Genomic DNA, 18,251 nt, shown 5'->3' with positions numbered 1-18,251 from the left:
ACCTTCCCACCACAGTGGTACCTATTTATCTACTTGCACTGGCGTGCTTTCGAACTGCTAGGTTGGCAGGAGCTGGGACAGCAACGGGAACTCACGCCGTTGCAGGGATTCAAACCGCCGACCTTCCGATCAGCAAGTCCAAGAGGCTCAGTGGTTTAGACCACAGCTCCACCCGTGTCCCTTTTTGTAGGGCAGAATACTGATTTAATACAAAAATGAATAAATAAATAAATAAATAACAATGGGCAACACCTGCAAATTAGTACCTACATACGGCAAGTCCCACAACAAACACTAAGCGTCGCCCCTCGAGCAAATGTGTCAATCCAGAAAACATGATACGGTAGTTTTCTTGGCATGACATAGAAATGCTGCAACATAAAGTCAAAATTGCAGTCCATTCCTCGGTGCACTGAGAGATGACGATAAGTGGCTAGTGAGGAAGATAGAAGAAGGTTGCTTGGCAGATGCTTTATCTCCCTTACTTTCCCTTCTATCAGTCACAATTCTTATAACACTGAAATGAAGTTCCGCTTTTGCTTTCTGCTTTTGATGGGTATAGAAGGACAAGTGGGAGGCAATGCTTTTGTAATCCATGACTGTTCAAATCAATTGAAGTTGGTCTGGCTATTTAGTTCAGTGGGGTATGTGTCTTTGTTCATGATCATGTGCTTTCTCTCTACTGAACAGTAAGAGACAGAACATCAATTTTATTTTCATTAATCTACAATTATAGAGCTCAAGGGGGTGTTCTAATGTCATCTTGGGGAAAAATAATAGCTTCCCAGTTGGCACCTAAACAAAACTTCCCTATTTGTATATGGTCCATTTCCATTTAGATGACCTTTCATTGTAGGGCTGCTTTTGATTTTTGCAGTTGAACTGGTTGTTTTTTCAGAATACCTTATTATAGTTCCTATCACATTTCTGTCACAAATTAATCACTGGCAGTAATTCAGAGCTTGGGAGAACATACAAACAGAAAAAATTCAGAAGGAAAATGGAGATTTCTTAAACAATAACCCCACAAATCAGTAACAACACTAACAAATTCTGATCAGGTTTATGTTGTCTCTTTTGTAATGAGTTTTAAAGTTACAGTATTGTTTTAAAACTGACTAACTCCATCACTCAAAGCCCAATGAAAGCAGATATGAAATAGTACATTGTATATAGGAACGAGTGCTGCTTATGAAGCTTTTGGCTGGGAAACATTTGGTACGCAGAATTTATGAGAAAATTGCAATCAGATGAGGTTAGATTAATTTTACTGAGCTTCCAAATAAGTTATACTTTGTGTCAGAATATAGACTTTGTTTATCAATACTTACAATGATTAGGTTACATTACTTGGGGAGAGGAGAAAGAACTGTGTCAGTTGGGTGATCTGTCTGTCTGTCTGTCTTTGTTTTCCTGTAAACATTGGGGGCATTCATATCTGGGATTCTGCTTGAGATGCCCACCCAGAGCGAGCCCTGATAATATTGGTGACACATCTACAATTACTCAGCATTCATAGTTCATATTAAAATATTCCTGTCATGCAAAACAAAAGAACATATCCCAAAGCAAGGTTTTCAGGCACAAAAAGATAAATAAGGGAAATAGGGTTAAAAGGAGAGGGTAGAGTAGCAGATAAAGCATCTACAAGCACAAAGAAGTAGTCGCGCCATAATTCTCAGGCACAAGCTCGAAGAAAACAAACACATAACCAATAACAATTGGGAAACTATAGGTGATATTCAACTAAATCATGCTGTGTCCTAAATTTCTTAAGACCACAAATTTCAATGGTCTACTCTAATGTTAGTTATCACCCCAAAAGTATACCCACACAATATATTACAATGGGGAAATCTTACTTAGGCCTCTGCAAGATCTGGAATGTTAAGGAATACTTTTCCTTAAGAAACTGAAATACACTGCAATTGGGTACAGAGATTTTTGAGGCGTTGTCACTAATATTTTTCTAGGCGATGTTGGAAATTGCATGTAATTCCTCTGGATTTAAAAGAACAAAGAAAGCTGTTTTCTAATGTAGGCATACCTGAAAACTAGCCAGGTTGCAGGGTCTCTAAATGACACACTATGCTGTTCACCCTTTTAAAAAAAAGAAAAGCAAAAGCTTGCATAACCTGTCTTCTTTTGAAGAAAAAAGCTACAGGGCTCTGTCTGGAATGTTTCTGATCTGAATTGGGGCCCCACACCAGTTTTCTGCAGGCACCTTTGTCCTGATTTCCTTCTTTGAAGAGGCAGTAAAGTGGTCTCTCTCTTGTGAAATGGAATAGAGAAATGGATAATAGAAGCCGATTAGATAGACATTAAAGAGATTTTCAGCATCATTAAGTCCACAAAGGAAAATATAGTGGGGTTAGAGAATAAAATTATCATTATTATTTACAGGTTTATCACAGATATGTATAAGCTGCTTACATGCAATAAGGCTGAGTATCAAAGTAAACATTTGTGTTCTGAAGGCACCTCACAATTGGCCTCAGAAATGTAGACTGTAAGAGGAAATCCCCCTCATACCTGCAAAGAAAAGTGTTGGGATCTCTGTAACAACAGGATGTTTCTGCAGTGGCAACCTTGCTCTGCTGTACAATACATGGGCTTGCTGGTGCAAGGTATCAGACTTGCATGGGTGGGTAAGCATATCAACACTGCTGGAGGCCCAAAGGAGAGTGAGTCACGTGAGATGGCATAGGGATTGGGTGGGGAGCAGGAGATACCAGCCCAGTGTTCATGATTCTCTCCCTTGGCCCACATTTTGGACAGAGGCACCATAAAGTACAACACTCAGGCTACATTGAAGATACTGTGGCAGAAAGCCATTCACTGTTGTAGGTGCAAGATCTCCAGAGCACTATTAATCCTCTGTAGGGCCCCTACTTGGTTCAGTTACTGCAAAGGATGCTCAGTCATGACATACCTTCACTAGCCCATGTAGTCACTGTTGTGTTTCTTTCCGTAGGCTATGGCTCTAAGGACTAGGAGCTGCAAGATGTATGCTACCCTCTGCCATCTTCCGTGCAGCTCTGGCTGGGGTGTTGCAGGCACCAGTGATGGTAAGTTCTTTAGCTTACTACTTTAGGTCTTTTACTCTCTTCCCAATAGTGCCTAGTTTCACAAACCTTGTGAGATGCTGCCCTCATGCTATGTGTCTTCACACTGCCTCAGATAACTGGTGAAGCAGGAAGTCACATAGCGTGATGACAAAAGATGTTACGAAAAAATTAGATGTTGTCAGTAAGAGGAGAAAAGAGATACAGAGTAGTGGCCGTTTCACACTTCGCGTGATGAGCTTTTTGCACCCCATCCCAATCTCCAAGTGGTGTAAGATTCCAGGGGTTCCAGGCACTTGCTCAGGGTTCGGTTTCCTTAGAACTAAGGACAGCGGAGACTGTGGCATCTTTATGATGTATGATTTATTTACACATATATACAACCTGAGCCTACATTGGAGGGGCTCACAGCATTAACATCCCAAGAAGGTCTTGCTTCTCCTGTAGTCACAGCCTTGGATTCCAATAGAAATCAGGCATGGTTCTGTCTCCCAGGTGCCCAGCCTCCTTTGCTTCTACTTTCTAGCTCACATGCTCTCAACTCTCAACTCTGGCCTTTGCCTTTCTAACTACTAGTGACTTGAGGGAGCAGGGCCTACCCATCTGATGTCTAGCACCATAGGCGCCGACTCCATGGGGCTTGAGGGGGCCCGAGCCCCCTCAAAAATTCGTTTGGGGGGGCTCTGCCCCCCCAATAATCTCCGGCGCCCCTCCAGCAGACCACCATCGCCGCCGCTCCCCCAGCCCAAAATGCACAGGGTCGGGCTGCATGCCTCCTGCCCTCCCTCCCGAGCAAAAGCTGCACCCAGTTTCCTTTGGAGCTGATTAATAGGCGCAGCACGCTCTCCCCTATTTGCTCACGAGGAGGCGGCGCCACTTTATTTGCATATTCATGAGCTTATTTATTATTCATGAGCTTTCCCGACCCCCCCCATATTTTTTATAAGTCCGCGTCCCTGTCTAGCACAAAGCTACTTCCTTTACCAAGAAGCTGGCCTGGCTATTCTAGGAATTGAATCCATGCTGGATCCAGGAATGAGAAGGGGGCTCAGGCATACAGCCCAATCCCCTGCCCAACTCACAACATGCTGTTATCTGAGGAAAGTATCTACTTCCACCACTGTTTCCAGGGAGCCCTTACAATCTTTATGTCACCAGGCAAAGACCTTCCTTTTATCCTTGGCCTTTAAAAACTGTATAGCAGTTTTGTAAATTTTAACATATTCTGTCAGGTTTCCCTGGACTATTATTTAGCTGCTTGATAAGATGGGGGTTTTGCGCTGGCAGATGAGTTTACGCCTGTAGAGGGGATTTTGTTGATGCTTGCTGTTATATTTTAATTATGGTGTTTTATTGGTGTGTTACTATATTTGTATACTGTGTCTTTGTTTTAAACTTGATAAGTCACCTGGATGCTTTTTTCAAAAGTATGAGGCTGATCAGTTGATTAAATATGCACATGAAACAGACAATCATTTTGAGGGGGGGGGGGTTTCTTTTTTGATGATTCACACACATGAAGCAGAAAGCACACCCTTAGTGAAGGCACTTCCATTCGTGAAAGGCAAAAATGGGAAATGCCTCCCAAGAAGGCATCTGCCTCCCATAGTTTTTGTAAGTTTTCCATTTAATCGGCAACGTTGGTTTTTTGTTTTTGTTTTTAAGCAAACAAGGATTTTGCAATAAATTACTCTGACCAGTTCATTGATTGAATGCTGCATTTAGCCTTACAACATTAGATCCTAGAATAAAAGTAGGTTGCAAAAATTCACCAATAATCTTAAAGTAGTTTAAGGCCGTAGCAAAATTAATAATGTAACTTGAACTGTTATTCTTTATAATTCTTTATTTTTATTTACAACATCTGTATCATATCTCTCCAAAACTCAAGGCAGCTTAAAAAATAAATTAAAACAACAAAACCACAGTCAAGAAAAATGCAAATAATTCCCACCTCTACACACACTGAGAACATCAGGAACTGTATACTTCATACCAACAATAGAAGACCTTGGGTTGTGGACTGCAGTTTGCACAACCAACCTCTTCACCCCTGCAGTCACTTGCATCCTCCCCCCACAAAAAAACACTCTGGAGACTGAGGGGAGACATTGCTTAAGAAATTTTATGTGCAAGGTTCCTCTGTCCTATTTTGGGCAGTCTCCCCGACACCACACCAAGGTTCAGTGTGACACAGCCCACAAACTGTCCAGGAGGAAACCCTTTAACCTTCTGGAGAGGCTTTTCAGGATGGAGGAGGGAAAAGAATGGCTTTCAAAGCCATTGAAATCCATCTCCTTATTACAAGTCAGTGTGCCAAAGCATTTTGGAATTGGTGTTTTTTACAACTTCCCCAGACAGTTATGGCCCTCATTGCAGAGTTGATTCCATAGCTGTGGACAGGAGACATAACAATAAAGGCCCTGCCCTTCAGTGCAAATACTGTTGCATCGTACCACATTGGTATATAGCATGGGACCCAACCTTCAGAACACAGACAGTGGTGAAACACATGGTGAAAAGTGATTTTTAAGGTAAGAGATTAACTCACTGACCTATTGATGGATAACAAACATCACATATACACAAAAGACTGTAAGAAGTTGATGCTGAAGAAGACTGTTAAAAAAATTCACAACTAAATCATCTGCATATGATTGTGGTGATTTCTTCCATATGCAATCACAGCATAATTAAAATTAATTAACTGTCCTGTTGTGTATTTCTGTTGTGTTTATTGGACAAGTATTAGAGGATATCTAAAGAAAAGTGTATCTGAAAAGTGTTTGCAAAAATGCCCTTTACATATTACATGGTTTGTGGCTCAGAGTACACAAATACCTGTGCTTCAGCAGAGAATAAGAGTACAAATGGGAAGCAAAAGCTTGCCAATTACACAGTATCTCTGGAGGATGCCTGAGATCAGCAGGCTTGCCAGAAGCTTGGCATTTACTGTGATCCTTCTAATTCAAAGTTCCCTTGAACTTCAGTTAGAGTTATGAATACAGAAATGCTGCAGAATTTAGCTATGAATTTCTAAGATCTGCCAACAAATCAGCAGAGCTAGTCAACACAGCCTTTTGTTCTTCTGGCACTGGTCCTTACCAATGCATACCTCTGGTATGAAGAAATGCATTGGGAAGACAGGAAAAATATATGGTACAATTCCTTTGGCAGAACGATATCTGGGGATATCATAATTAGTTTCTTTACAAATATGCAGGATGAATGGGAGACAAAGAGGCAATCACACAGGCAGCTGGCAATTGCCCCATCTGAACATAATTTCTATATACCTCCAAATCAAAATTGGCTATCTCCCATGGAGATTCAAACAGATGATTTAGGATGTATTTGAACACACTTTTCCAGGTAAAACTTGTTTGAGCCCTCAGCTGGCAAGCACAAGTGACACACTTTCCAGCTGATTTGAAAGGCAGTGGACGTTCAATGTTGTGTTGTCACACAGCAACCATTAGACCAGGGCTTGGCAGACAGCAGATTGATATATACAGTGGTACCTCGGGTTACATACACTTTAGGTTACATATGCTTCAGACTCCGCTAACCCAGAAATAGTACCTCAGGTTAAGAACTTTGCTTCAGGATGAGAACAGAAATCGTGCTCCGGCGGTGCAGCAGCAGTGGGAGGCCCCATTAACTAAAGTGCTGCTTCAGGTTAAGAACAGTTTCAAGTTAAGAACAGACCTCTGGAACAAATTAAGTTCTTAACCCGAGGTACCACTGTATCTAGAAATTTGAGGTGGATCAGCAAGAGTTTTGACTCCCAATTGTTTAACAATAGTAACAGCAAAATGACTCCATCTCTCTCTCTCTCCCCCCCCCCCAACACACACTCTCTCTCACACATACACGATTCCTGAAATCTTACATTGGCTCTTACATTGGCTATTGAAAGCTTACTATGAAGGTCAAATAGGAATAGGTCACATTTACGTTCTCAAACCATTAATCCCCCTTTCTCTGAACACTTTGGCTGAGTAAACACCACTTAAGAATATTTCAGAGGAAAACATGAAGGGAGCATTAACAAGAAATGTGTCACTGAAAGAAAACACTTCATATTCTCCAGGCTTTTAAATCTTTGTTAAAATTAACAGGTCTTGTGCATTCCTGCCCCCACCCGGAAGATATTCAGGTTTAGCATTTGTTGGATCCCAGGTGAAAGTCATTTTATGTTCCAGAGCGGTAAGTAGCTGTTGAAACAACTTGCTTGTGCTTGTCATTTTACACTTTACACATAATAAGGGTCCACAGAAAGGAATCTGTTTTGAAAATGCCTGAGGCTTGCATTTCCTTGTGGCCAACCTTCCAAGGGCCATATGCCAATGGTCGGTGGAGCAATAGATGTGACTCTTACCTTTGTTCAGTAGGCTGCAGCCCAGCCTCACAAAAGGCAGAGGTTTCTGCATGTACATAGGCCTGAGGTTTCCCACCCCTTTAGAGATTGTAATGGGTTTATCATTTTGAAGAAGAGATGATTCTGGGCTGCATCAATAGGAGTATAGCATCTAGATCAAGGGAAGTAATAGTCCCACTGTATTCTGCTCTGGTCAGACCTCACCTGGAGTACTGTGTCCAGTTCTGGGCACCACAATTCAAGAAGGACACTGACAAACTGGAACGTGTCCAGAGGAGGGCAACCAAAATGGTCAAAGGCCTGGAAACGATGCCTTATGAGGAACGGCTAAGGGAGCTGGGCATGTTTAGCCTGGAGAAGAGGAGGTTAAGGGGTGATATGATAGCCATGTTCAAATATATAAAAGGATGTCACATAGAGGAGGGAGAAAGGTTGTTTTCTGCTGCTCCAGACAAGCGTACACGGAGCAATGGATCCAAACTACAAGAAAGAAGATTCCACCTAAACATTAGGAAGAACTACCTGACAGTAAGAGCTGTTTGACAGTGGAATTTGCTGCCAAGGAGTGTGGTGGAGTTTCCTTCTTTGGAGGTCTTTAAGCAGAGGCTTGACAACCATATGTCAGGAGTGCTCTGATGGTGTTTCCTGCTTGGCAGGGGGTTGGACTCGATGGCCCTTGTGGTCTCTTCCAACTCTATGATTCTATGATTCTATTCTATGAGGGCAGATTGAACTCTGCATGAAAAAAAATAGAGGAATCAAATTTGTAAAGATGGCACTATCCCATCCAAACTGATGTAGATCATACTTGAGCTAAGCAGTGCTGCCATCTGTAGGTACAGGAGGAGACTGTTAACACCTGCAGATGTGATGCAGAGAGAAGAGTTTTTCCACAACTGCCTACAGAGTTTTGTGAGAGCACAATATGCCATGGTCCATATTTTACTATGGACTCTCTAGGTAGGGGAAAGTCTCTTAGTGCTGACTGAATGGTGTTTAGTGTTTGCATCTGGCGTGGACTATCTGGTAAAGCTGCCAGAATTTTACTAGCTAGATTACTACAGTGCTATCCTAGTCACTGACTGACAACATGGCCTCTTCTACAGACCACTGCCATTGTATTATGAGAGTGCTACAATAAAGAACAGCAACTAGGGTTACTACTGCTGTACCTCCATCCTACTGCCCACCGGCTTCTGTTATTCAGTGATTTCAACACCCATGCTTAGGCTGCCTCTGGTGTTCCAGCTTGGAACTTTATGGCCTCCATGATGATCATGTGTCTGCCCCCAAGTTGTCATGGGGCAGTACAGGTAGAGGAAGGGGTGGTGCGGAGATAGGGTGGCGGCAAATGTCACTCCATTCTCATACTTGTACCATTCCTGGTGACGTTTGGGCTCATGGCTCTTGTCCTTCCCCTTTGCTGTGGTGGTGGTGGAGGACTGTTCCCAGAGACTAATGGAATCCAATGGATTCCTGAATTCCTGTGGATAGAGCAGAAGACCCTGTTGAAGCTATGATATAATGAGACATGAGACTCTTGACATGGTTGGTAAGCACCCTCTCCAGCACTACGAAGTCTATTCTGCATCTTGGTATACCAGAGACCTACAGCTGATAAAATACTCTAGACAACAGCTTGAGAGCACAAGAGGTGAAAGGCATATTGCAAAGTTGACTGAACATGAGTTAAAGCACATAATCATGCCTACTGCGTGGTGGTGAGGGTGGTGAAGAAGGCCAACTTCTGTCATATTGAAAGCAAGGAGGAATTGACTTCCATGTTCACACTGTACAGATTTCTAGGTTTCTGTGCAAAGGCTTGTGCCAAAATTGATAAAAGTTCTGGCTTAGTGCTGCTGCCAGATATCAGCAGATGGGTTGCACTTGGATCCCATGTGTCTTCCAAGTAGCTCAAGAGAACATTTTATCATGGCAGCATTGAAAGTTACTCTGGAAAATGGTAACTGACCCAGGTCCATCATCAGTGATGGGGCCGGATAGTACCCCTCTCCCTAAATGCCACAGGCAGGATTATGCTCACTGTGATCTGTCCATTACATTAGCCTAATTTCTTCCTTTGTCTTCAGCTGTAAAATACCATAAAACAGTTCTAAAATACAAATTCCAGTGGATGTATAAATCTGGTCTCTCTGTTTAAGAAATAAAACCTATCAGGTAAACCAAAGTTATTTGTGTGATTAAGCTGGGTTTTCCCCATTTGGCTATAAAATGTTTTACCCTCTAAGACAGTTTGATGGATGAGGTGATAAAGCATACCCAGAGTAACCTTGAAATATAGTTTTACATCATTTAATACACAGAATTCTACACAAAGTGGCAATTGGCTGAACAAATCATCAAATCTCCCATCCATCTTTATTGTTTTGTATTTAGGCCTAGATCCCTGCTCACATGCCAGATGGCAGCTGCAGCAGAGTTTCAAGTGTTAGCTGCAGTTGATGAGGTGATAACTGTCTCTTGAGGACAACGGCCAGATTGCATATTCCTTTCAGTTAGAGACTATTGCTTTTCACTAAGGCTACAATCCTAGTATACACTTCCTTTGGGAGTAAGCACCACTGGAACCTTACTTCTGAGTAGGTACATAAAGGATTGCACTGTACATACCTAGTCTGTATGTAGTTAATTCAAAAACTGACAGTAGCAGCTAACTTGTGTTCAGCCTAATCATTTCTGTAGAGCTCACCAGTGAAATGAGCCCACAAAAGGAGGCAGCCTGTAAACAAAGAGCTGCATAAAAGCCAGGTGAAAGTTACCTTCCTTTTCATTACTGCCAAAGATGCAGTCCAAGTGCATCCTAGATACCTTTTGCAGTGGTGCTATGGCATAGTTTGAAAACACATGATATAGCAGTAATGAACCTAAGCAGTTTGACTCTGATCAGGGCCTGGATGGGAGATACCTTGGGAACTCTCTAAATGGTTTTTTTTAAGTGTGTGTGTGTGTGTGTGTGAGTGAGAGAGAGAGAGAAAGAGAGAGAGATTATAAATGAAATAAAGAAACAACCATCACACAGGATGCTGTGGAGCAACTGCCAGATTGCACACAAGTGCACATGGTCCAAGAGCTGTGCCTCAGGATCCTCTGTAACACAGCAGTGGATTGTGGGATGTAGCTTTCATGTCTGCTATGCAATATCTTTGGTAGGTGAAATGTCCTGATTGGACTTCCTTTGCTCCAATAAATATTATCCCTGCAGATCAGATAGCATCTGTGATCATCTTAAATCAATTTTCTTTCCACCTTTGTCCAGAAGTACTGTCAGTGCTGGGGATACCTGTGAAATAACCTCCTGGCACTGACTGGATGGCTTCTGCCAGAAATTAAAAAGTATATATGTTTACTTCTTGGGGGGGGGGGGAGTTATGCTGCCCATTCCCTTTAATATGTGGATCCCTTCTCCAGTCTTCAGTGAATGGTTAGAAGTGGGGAGCAGGATAAAGGTCCTTCTTTTCCTTCAACTCTGCAAGCAACCTCTGGATTCTTCCTGCTCCAGCAGCCAGGCAGCTGCAGATTTGCTTTGGGTTTTGTTTGCTTTTCAGATTTTCCCATGAATGGTGTAATCCAAATTAACACAACAAAATATGGGGGATGGGTTCTGATTGAGGGCAGCATCATGTGGACACTGCTCAGAAATCTTAGATTCAAACTCATGGTAAAGCCCAGTTTGGACAAGCTCACAATCCATGAGATATACTGTACCTACGGTGAAGGAGTGTTTGTTTCGTGTTAACAGGCAGATACAGGTGAGCTAGTGTAGCATAGTTTACAGCAGCAGCAGCAGCAGCAGCAACAACAACAAAATAACTTCCAATTTATATGTGTTGTTCATAGAATAACATTTCAGTACTTTTACCTCTCACAGGATATACCGTATTTTTTGCACCATAACACTCACTTTTTTCCTCCTAGAAAGTAAGGGGAAATGTCTGTGCGTGTTATGGAGGGAATGCCTATGGGTGGCATGCCTATGGATTTTCCTCCTCTAAAAACTACATGCATGTTATGGTTGGGTGCGTGTTACAGAGCGAAAAATACGGGTACATAGCTATCTCCCAAAGATGTCTTATTTAAAGTAAATTCTCTTGTTTTTCTCCTGTTTCTCCTAGATTTCTAGGTGCAAAAGAGAATTATTTGCAAACAGATGAAAAACACCTGGCTCTGTTAAAAATAAATACCATTTACAAAACACAAGCTGTATAATTAAGGTCTTAACATGCATTCTCTATGTCATGCGGGCATAACAGGATCAGAGTCAAACTGATAATACAACCTGCCCTGGTGTGAAAGTACAGCAGATCCGAAGCTGTGATGCTAGGGGGGAAAATGAAGTTCCTTGTTAAATAAATATTAGGTGCTGTTAATCAATAGGCATGAACAGTGTTTGTGAAAGAGTGAGAACAGCATGTGGAAAGAAACCTGATAATGAGAATGTGCAAGGGCACAAGAGCAATGAAAGCTTTTTTAATGCCTAATTGCTGCCAAACCGACATTTTTGGATGTTCATATAGCTGGGGAACAAAGGTTTTCAGGGCTGTCTTTAGCATATGCGCCACCAGGGTGCAAAGACCCACCCCTGGGGGGGGGAGGTCAAAAGTTGTTGAACTTCTAAGGAAAGGAGCAGCAAAAACTACTAACATGGGGGGGGGGGAGTGGCAGTGAAAACTCTGTCTTCTGTTTTTGCAATCATGCAAGATGCTTTAAAGTTTTGATCCTAGTAGGGACAGTGGGTTCTATGCGTTCTGTGTCAGAAAAAAACAATGATATGGAATAGCACTAGGAGGAATTGGGACCACACACAAACACACACACTTGTTCTAGTCACCCAAAGGCCCTGTGCATAAACAGTGCACTAAAGCCCTTAAACATGTGCAGGTTGGGGCAGAGCCAGCAGGTAGGACCTCAGTTCTTCCATTCATGGGTTCATTGGTACAAAGATGAATGAAGGTACAGGACTAAAGAACGAAGAAGTATTAGGCAATCTAGTTCAACTCTATGCTTGATGCAAGATATCTAGAGTTAGATGATCTACCAACAGTTGATGGTTCAGTCTCTGCTTGAGGATGTCCAGTGTAGAACTTCCCACCATTGTTCTAGGTAACTAGAAAACAGAGAATAATATGCATGTAGAAAGAGACACACTATGTAGGGTGCAAAGGGATGAGAAAAATCCTGAAGCAGGGCTGCTTTGGACAGAGTTGGGGCTCTCTGGGTTGAAGCAGGAACTATTCAAAGCAGGGGCCTCCAAAACTATTTAGTCCTTTGGAGAGCAGGGTGTTTAAAAACACTGTGGATAGTGTGTCTGCAAAAATGGAAATCTTTGTTCTAAGCTTGCCATATAAGAGAAACAACAGGCTGTGGAGAGTGAGGTGGAGAGCTTATTGAATGACTGATAGGTCTAACTTCTAACCAATGCGAATCACTTTACCAGGAGGGCTCTCCTATCACAGTGCTTTGGGGAAGGGATTTCAATGCAGTATCACATTGTTGTCTGTTCTGTGCACTTAGCTAGTAATGCTTGCTTAGAAAATGCTGGAAATTCAAGTCTTTCTGCCTCTGTCTCATGCCCACACACCCATTCCTATCAAATCAGCTTTGCACTTAGTTTCTGCTACTTCTATTGAGCAGAACATAAGCCTGAAGCTTCTTCACACCCCCCAATTCATCATAACTGTAGCCTTTGCCTCCATCCTTCTGATATTTTGCATGTTACTTTCCCAGGGACATCTCTACCACATCTCTAGGAATTTTTTTAGAATAACATTGTTGCCTTGAGTTCAACCACAGGGAGCAAAGCAAATCCCTTTTAGTTCTCCCCCAAATCAACTGCCTACCAAGTGCCTACCATAAGACCCTCTGAGCTGATCTGTAGCTTCTCCTGTCCTTTTTTCAAAAGAGGGAGAAGTCAGAAAAAAGAAATCCCCATCCCTTTTCTGAACAGAGAGAGTAAAAAGAAGAAGCAAGAAATGGATTCTCTTCCTCTGTCATTGCAGAATTTACAGTGGTAATAAATACGAAGATTTTAGGATTCTCCTATAACTATGAAAAGCAGGATTAGTAATAGAAGAAATTGTCAGTTGCATATTCTTAATCTGTGGAGTTCACAACCACAAAAGATAATTAAGCAAGCAAAAATACTGTGCATGAACTGTTGAAAAAGGGCTGAATGCGTTTATGTTCTTTTATTGCAACATTTATGGCCTTGCAAGTGATGATAAAGGTAATCAAATCTCATGCTTCAGAGCATATATTCAAGAGTCATTTTCTTCCCCCAAATGCAAAATTTGGCATTCAACAATGAGCTGGAGTCTATGTTGAGTAATTGCTTCCCTCAGAATAATCAGTTACTGGCCACAGGTGAATGCAATATGATGCAGTGCCCGATCTCTTTTAATAACCTTGAAATCAGGATTCTAGTTCTTACAAAAGGTGGATTAACAATGAAATATTTTGCTCAAACACCACAATCTTTGAGATGCACACTGCAGATACAACTCCTCCACTATCTTAACTAAAGCATCTTAGCTTCATTTGGACGAAACAATAAAAGTGAAGGAGTTTTGTCCGACACTTCACATCTGCTGCTGCTTAAGGTGGTAGTTTGTCTTATATGTGACATCCGCTCTAGTGAGACATGAATTTACATAAGTAGGTTCAGTATACAAAGGTTACCCATATATAAGGTACCAAGTAAATAATTTTGATAAAGGTCTAGGTGGCATAGAATATTGGTTTAAAGTTTGGGAAGATTAATGTGCATGAGCTGCTCACTAGATCTATGCTTTATCTTATGCTATCACCTACCTGTATGACAGGATGCAATTTACTTTCTTTGGTAGCAATCAATAGGAATCATTCACTCCAATGAGAAAGGGTAAAGGTGCTGAAGTTGGAGATACCTGGGAGCACTAGCTGCCCCAACTCACAAAACTGAATGTTTCTCAATGAATTCCAGGGTAGAAAGTGGTGAGTCTGGCCCTGGTGATCCCACCATTGGTAGAGGGAATAAGACTGCTGTTCTCAGCCTTCATAGCTTTCTTGACTGAAGCTCTGTAAATGGTCCCACAAAAGTCGAGAACAACTTAGCCATGCAAGTAGGAGTTGTAGCACAGGAAGATGGGTGGTTTGGCATCCCGTAAACCAACAGAAGTGGTTATACTAGAGTAGTGATGTGGTGAAAGGCAAGTGTGCTTTATTGCTGCAGACCCATTGCAGGCATCTTCTCATATTTTATTGTGCAGGAGATCAGAGGACACTCTGTACCTGTGCCAGAGTAAAGCCTGATTATAATTCAGGGGATACCTCACCGATGGAAGAGGATTGGAGACCCCCAGCGCCACTAGGAACCAATGAGATATGAAAGCTAGGAGCTAAATGGCACCTTATACCTAAGTTATGGGCACAACAACGGAATGTCTAGGTGCACTTTTTTAATAACAAGAATACAAAGCTGAAAATGAATGAACTGCAGCTAAAATCTTATGTTCATTTTTCACGTGGTCTAGTCCTCATCTGAAGACTGCAAAAAACAAAGCCATGCTTCCCCTGCTCACCTCCCTAATATTCTTAAGAGGATATCTTCTCCAGTCTTCAGAGAGTGGCTGGAAGTGGGGAGGCAGAAAAAGGTCCTTCTTTCCTTCCACTGTGCAATTTTAATCTGAAATCTTAGGCGCAGTACTGTGCCCAGAGCTCAGAAACAGCTTGCACTAATGAAATTCCCTGTTGCAAAATGTGCCTAGAACAATGGGAGTTTCAAATGCTGTTAGGAACCCAGAGAGCCCCCTGTCACGGTCATGCAACCCAAATTGCCCAGCCCCTCCAGCACACCACACCTAGAGCCCTGCTTCAGCCTCAGACCCTTTCCACTTTACCCCCAGATATAGAAACAATGTTGGGCCTGACAAGAAGTCCAGAGCCACCAGAGGGGGGCTTGCTTGGCAGCCAGGGGGCTGCACTATCAGTGGTCTAGGGAAAAGCTAGAGAAGAACCATTTCTCTGAATGTGCTAAAGTATTTACAATCCCACTTCAGAACTTCCCACTCAGTGAGGGAAGGTTGGAAGTATGGGTGACACCATTCCTGCTCCACAGGATGCACAAATAGGGTTCAAGTGCCTTTTAGAACTGACAATGATTGGGCAGGATGTGCTGCCCACTCCTCCTTCTGGATAGTAAAGAAATTGGCCAGCCCTGATACAATGGTGGTTCCATTTGGGGTGACCCTGAACTCAGTTTTGCTTTGAGGGCCTCCACCATTACCTAATGATACATAAAGAGTATTTCAAAGAATTCCTGTTAATACATAGACTGCTGTGGTTTGGGAGATGGGAGAACAGAAGCAATTAACATACTGCATCACTTTAAGCAAAACGGTATATACTTGTAAATGGCCACCTTATGTGCTGATTCAGCAGCATCTCAAAATTGTGATCTATAAGCTTGGGACATCTGATCTATAGATGTCAATAGGGAAACTGCAGGGAGATTTGTAAACATGCCAAGCATTCTATTGGAGAATTTGCTTCTGCTTCCAGCTGACAATAGTACGGCATGTACATAGCTTTGCGACAGCACATCAGTAGGCATTCAGTTGCTGCTCGGGGGCTCATAATGCACTGACTTATTATCTGAAGGGCCAAAGCCTAGACTGATTAAAAATGTGCATTAATATATCATTGTTTTACATGTACTAGTTTTAAGATCTTGTTTTCCAATCCACACAATGGGGCTCACTGCATTTTTTACAAAGTTGGATTAAATACAGCACACAGCCTTGAGGCGCTTTAGAAGATCATGTCTGTAATTCATTGCGTGAACATGCTGATGCACAGACAAAGGTGAATTAGCTCCAGATAAAAATGTTTCAATGCTCTATTGAATAGTCAATTATTAAGCACATAATAGGACCTGTGGTTAGCAGGGCATAGTGAAGATGTGCACAGTCTGCAAAATTTATTTCTGAAAAGGAATAGTATTGGGCAATATTTAAAAGGCAGACAATGAAAATCATATTTGCACAGACATTTTTGAAATTGTTCATTGAAGCTACTTTTTACTATTACCTTGGATATCACTTTGTGTTTCTTGCACGGTTGCTATAAAATGTATTTTATTGCAGCCTAAGAAGAAATAATGGAATGCACTTCTATCTGAGACACAAATATTCTTACATTAATAAATTTTACCTGAAAAACAACTTACATTGCTTCTTAGAACTTGTTGGGTAAAACTGAATAAGTAGTAATTATATGTCAAGCGGTGGGGAAAGGTTACAGAATTCTACTGAGTGATGAATTATTATGTACTAACTAATGGGTGAAGGTTTGTGGATAATTTCTTTTGTAATGTAAAATAGTTTCATCTTTTACTTTGTACAAAAAAGTTCCTTGTTCCATAAAAAAGAAAACAAGAAGGCAGCATTAGACATCATCACTTCTGTTTGGGGAGCTATGGGCAGGATGCAAGTAAGCAGTTCTGCTTGTGAAAGAAGCTTTGGCTGCACAATGGAACTTCCCTGTCCTCTCCTCTCCTGATGTGCTCCATACATGTCCAGTACGTCTGCTCCAGAGGGTTGGAGGAACTCCCAGAGTAGATTTCGGGGTTGCAAGGGGGTCACATGAAGAGAGGAGAGGAATTTCCATTGTGCACCTAAAACTCATTGCCACTAGCAGAACTGTTTACTTGCATACCACAACATTCCATAGCCCCCAGTTCATGCACACATTAATTCATTTTTCAAAAGACTGCATAGTTTTTGAGGCAAAGGGAGGAACTGGAAGTTTTCAGGGGCTGAAGGTTCCTAAGAATCATAGAATCATAGAGTTGGAAGAGACCACAAGGGCCATCGAGTCCAACCCCCTGCCAAGCAAGAAACACCATCAGAGCACTCCTGACATATGGTTGTCAAGCCTCTGCTTAAAGACCTCCAAAGTAGGAGACTCCACCACACTCCTTGGCAGCAAATTCCACTTTCAAAAGACATTATTCCTTTTTGCCTTTGTTTCAGATTTTGGTCCCAGATAGCTGGTATTAAAATAACTGATTACTGGTAGAAGACTACTACATTTCTTTAATTTGGCCTTTATATTAAAGTGGGATGCCATTTCATTTTTCATTTCTTTGCTGAATTAACAAACCAAACTACCATTTCACCATGCTGGTTACCTAGACAGCAAATGGGGAAAACACATTTAAGAATATATATATATATATATATATAGAGAGAGAGAATATATATATGAGAATTGCATTTGATTCCATCCATAGTTCAATGGTAGAGTATATATGCTTTCCAGGCAGAAATTTCCAGGTTCAATCCCTGACATCTCCAGTTAAAAGGATCCAAGGTAGCAGATATGAAAAAGATCTCCAATTGAGACCTTGAACAGCCACTGCCAGACAGGGTTAATCATGCAGCTCCAGATAAACCAGTGAACTGAATTACTACAAGACAGCTTTGGATGTACCTGATGTGTGAAAGACTATCCATGATACAAGCAACTCTCTGTTGAGTATAGTTCACATTTTGTGACCTTACATACAAAGACCAAGTACCTTGCCAAATAAACAGTGAAAGTATACCTGGCAATGGCAACAATGACACCCTAGCTACGCAACACCCTGGTCACTGAAGTCTGCTGTTGTTTCTTTTCTGATATCAGCTGAAGATAGGTCTCTTCCCCCCAAGCCTTAGAGTTTTTAAATATTTGATCATAAAGAAAATGATGGTAAGCGAAAATGAACTAATTGCTTTGCTTTCACTACTAAGCTATCAGCATTGTTT

The 18,251-nt window shown here is 41.7% G+C and overlaps 1 long non-coding RNA gene across 5 annotated transcripts in view; it reads left to right on the top strand.

The window, feature by feature from the left end:
• Positions 1–18,251, top strand: part of LOC309532033 — a 136,719-nt gene that overhangs the window by 9,670 nt on the left and 108,798 nt on the right. For 3 of the 5 annotated variants that reach the window (XR_014219528.1, XR_014219529.1, XR_014219530.1), the window contains exons 2-3: positions 2,975–3,068; positions 7,187–7,274. This is a non-coding gene — a long non-coding RNA (uncharacterized lncRNA). Of the gene's footprint in view, positions 1–2,974; positions 3,069–7,186; positions 7,275–11,579; positions 11,835–18,251 lie in introns of those variants that run through there. The other 2 variants (XR_014219531.1, XR_014219532.1) reach the window with 1 other exon arrangement.

This window comes from Podarcis vaucheri, assembly GCF_965113315.1.
Source record: "Podarcis vaucheri genome assembly, chromosome: 5".
In the NCBI taxonomy this organism is placed as follows: Eukaryota; Metazoa; Chordata; class Lepidosauria; order Squamata; family Lacertidae; genus Podarcis; species Podarcis vaucheri.
Note: the sequence above shows the minus strand (reverse complement) of the source record. Positions and strands in the feature narration are given on the sequence as shown.